The sequence below is a fragment of the Petaurus breviceps genome, unplaced genomic scaffold (assembly GCF_028583685.1).
Source record: "Petaurus breviceps papuanus isolate PSGF00001 unplaced genomic scaffold, PetGlider_PUasm1.0 125, whole genome shotgun sequence".
Taxonomy (NCBI): Eukaryota; Metazoa; Chordata; class Mammalia; order Diprotodontia; family Petauridae; genus Petaurus; species Petaurus breviceps.
The window spans coordinates 10,500,154-10,504,077 of NW_027185653.1; the positions used below are offsets into that span (position 1 = coordinate 10,500,154).

Consider the following 3,924-nt stretch of genomic DNA (forward strand, 5'->3'; position numbering starts at 1 on the left):
GAGGAGATCCAGACTCTAGGATAGAATTAAAAATTCTAAGCTTGACATTTAAGGCCCCCCACAATCTGGCTCCCTAACTCTGCAGTCTTATTTCATACTATTCCCTTCCCACACAGTCCATATCAGTGAAACTGGCTTGCTAGCTATTTCCTTACACAAGTCATGCCATTGCCTGCCTCAGTTGCTATTTAAAAATACGTCTAGAATGCACGTCTCCCCTCACACCTTATGACACCTTCCTTGACACCCTATCTTTTTTTCCCCATACCTCCACTGCCCCAAATTGTTATCACTTCCTCTCTCTAAAGATTAATTTGTATTTATTTCCTTTGTCCTCATTATATCCCCACAGAAGACAATTACAGAGTCAGATGATTGAAAAAGACCTCAGAGATAATCAAATTTCAGCTGTTTGTATTTAAAGAAACACCCCTTATCCCAGATCTCCAGGAGAGTATTTTCAGGAAGGTTTTTAGTGAAAGGGAAGCTACTACCTTCTGAGATAACCCATTTCACTTGTGGATAGCTCTAATTTTAAAGATTTTCCTGACATCCTGCTCAAATCTTCTTCCATACAACTCCCATTGTTCCAAGTTCTACCCGCTAGACCCAAGCAAGAGAAGTCCATTCCCTCTTTCATATGATAGACTTAAATATTTGAAGGCCATTTTTATATTTCCTTCTAACTCTTCTCTTCTCCAGCCCCAATTCTTTTTGACCAGTCCTCATATGGCATAATCTCGTGAGTTTCACCATCCTGGACACCCTGAACTTGACATTCTCTATCTTATCAAAGTCCTTCCTCAAATGTAGCTCCCAGAATTGAACACAATAATCTAGATGAATTCTGGTGCAGTGGCTTATGACCTCCCTTATCCTTGACAGTATTCTTTCTTTTCAAAAACAACCTTTACATTTCATTAGCCTTTTTCTTTTTTCCTGCAATATCATGCTGCTGACTTATTTTGAGTTCATTTATGGATCCTTTAACCAATCCATTAATGACTATTCTTTGTGTCCAGCCTTTCAACCAGTTCTGAATCCTACCAACTAGAAAGCAGTATTGAATCTATAACCCTCCATCTTCTCTACAAGGGCAGCATGAGCCTTTATCAAATTATTTACTGACATCCTCTGATCAATATAGTAACATTGTCCAAAAAAGGAAATTATGTTACTTTGTCATGACCTGTTTTTGATGAAGCCATACTACTACTTTGTGACTACTGCTACTTACTTTTCCTAAAAATCAAACAAACAAAAAAAACCAAACTGCTTGGGGCAGCTAGGTGGTGCAGTGAATAGATCACTGGCCCTGGAGTCAGGAGGACCTGAGTTCGAATCCCACCTCAGACACTTGGCACACTTACTAGCTGAGCTGTGTGACCTTGGGCAAGTCACAACACCAAGTGCCCTTCCTCCCCCTTCAAAAAGCAAAAAAAAAGTGCTTAATAAATATTTGATGATTGATTGGTTGATTTTGCATCTTTTTAATGATGTGGTCTACAATTTTCCTGGGAAGCAGTTAAGCATTTTGGATTTTATATAGATGGGAGCAGTGTGAGGTAGGACTGGAAATGTATGGTAACATCCAATTGTGGAAATCCTTGATTTCCAGGCTAAAGAATTGTAGGATTTTAGAGTTGGAAGAAATCCTCCCCCTAACCTAACACTTGGATAGCTAGGAAAAAAACAAAAAACAACTAACCTCAAACCACTTGTTAACCCTTGAATTAGGATTTTAAAAAAGTTAAGTCGCCCTCGGCCTCTTTTCTCTGAGCCCAGCGGAGGAACCCCCAACCAGAAACTCAACATGTCTATTTACAAGATCCAGACAAGAGAGATCTTTGACTCTCGTGGAAACCCCACTGTTGAAATTGATCTCTACACTGAAAAAGGTCAGTTCCGAGCTGCTGTGCCCAGTGGTGCTTCTACTGGTATCCATGAAGCCTTGGAGCTCCGAGACAATGATAAGACCCGCTACATGGGGAAAGGTGTCTCAAAAGCGGTTGAACACATCAGTAAAATTATTTCCTCGACTCTGATTAGCCAAAACTGAATGTTGTGGAGCAGGAGAACATTGACAAATTAATGATAGAGATGGATGGCACTGAGAAGAAATCTAAATTTGGTGCAAATGCCATATTGCGAGTATCTCTGGCTGTTTGTAAGGCCAGAGCTGCTGAGAAAGGTTTCTCTCTGTAACACCATATTGCTGACCTTGCAGGCAACTATGAAGTCATCCTGCCAGTTTGAGCCTTCAGCGTGATCAATGGTGGCTCCCACGCTACTAACGAGCTGGCCATGCAGGAGTTCATGATCCTCCCTGTTGGAGCAGCAAACTTTAACGTGGCCATGCACATTAGAGGTGAGGTCTACCACAACTTGAAGAGTTTGAGTAAGCAGAAATATGGACAGGACGCCACCAATGTGGGGGATGAGGGCGGCTTTGCTCCGAACATCCTGGAGAATAAAGAAGCTCTGGACGTGCTAAAGAATGCTATTAGTAAGGCTCACTATACTGATAAGGTTGTAATTGGCCTGGATGTTGCTGCCTCAGAATTCTTCCGCTCTGGGAAATATGACTTAGACTTCAAGTCTCCTGATGATCCCAGCAGATACATCTCCCCTTCTGAGCTTGGAGACGTCTACAAGAGCTTTGTCAAGTACTATCCAGTGGTGTCTATTGAAGATTCTTTTGACCAGGATGATTGGGAAGCTTGGAAGAACTTCACAGCTACTGCAGGCATTCAGGTGGTAGGGGATGACCTCACAGTGACCAATCCCAAGCGCTTTGAAAAGACTGTGAATGAGAAAGCCTGCAACTGCCTCCTACTCAAAGTGAACCAGATTGGCTCTGTGACTGAATCTCTCCAGGTGTGAAAGTCCAATGAGTGGGGAGTAATGATTTCCCATCATTCTGGGGAGACTGAAGATACCTTCATTGTAGATGTGCTGATGGGTCTCTGCACTGGGCAGATCAAGACTGCTGCCCCTGCCAATCTCAGTGCCTGGCCAAGTACAAACAGCTTCTCAGAATTGAGGAAGAACTGGGCAGCAAGGCTAAATATGCTGGATGGAACTTCAGAAACCCTCGGGCCAAATAAGCTCTGTGGCCAGGAGGCCTAAGAGGTCGCAGGCTACAGGCACCTCTGTAGATGTCAGCTCCTGTCCTAAGAATGGGCAGCATGAGTACTACCATGTTTCCCCGATAATAAGATCTATCCAAAAAATAAGCCCTCCCCTTACTGTGTAAGATTCCTCTAAAATAAGCCCTCCCCCGAAAATAAGCCCTATTGAGATTGCTACTGTAGTGAAGGTGATCCCCTGCGCTACACGCTACATTACGGTACCCTCTGTATGCACCGTTCCCCCCCCCTCCCGGGAAATGCACTCCGCGCTCCGAGCTGCATCCAATCAGAGCTGCAGCAGTGAGCACATCATCCTGTTCTTCCCCAGTGATTTGCTTGCTGGCGCCATTGAGAGCAGTGCCGCGGAGGAGAGCTGAGGCAGGACAACATAAGCCCTCCCCTGAAAATAAGCCCTCTGGTGTTTTTCTTTCCAAAAAAATTAATAAGACAGTGTCTTATTATCGGGGAAACATGGTAGATCAGTTTTGTTTTGGGGGCAGGGGACTCTGCTACTTAACTTTCCTCTCCCCTCTACCTTTCTCTGATGTTCTCACTGGTTCATTAGAACTGTCTTACACCAGAGACTTCCTGATCATCTGGCTCTTTGTCGGCACACCCCTGTCATTCTGTGACTGGGATAGAATGACCTGTTCTCACTCCCAACCCTGAGGTTAATGTGTGAAGCCATACACTTGTGATGCAGCCCTGATGACCCCATAGGCCAGATAGTGCCTTCTATGTGCAGAATAAAAGTATTTGGTAACTCCAAAAAAAAAATTAAGTAAACCACTTG

General features: G+C 43.7%; 1 pseudogene; it reads left to right on the forward strand.

The window, feature by feature from the left end:
* The first annotated feature begins 1,779 nt into the window (after positions 1-1,779).
* LOC138163345 (alpha-enolase pseudogene) lies at positions 1,780-3,107 on the forward strand (annotated as a pseudogene).
* The last annotated feature ends 817 nt before the right edge of the window (positions 3,108-3,924 follow it).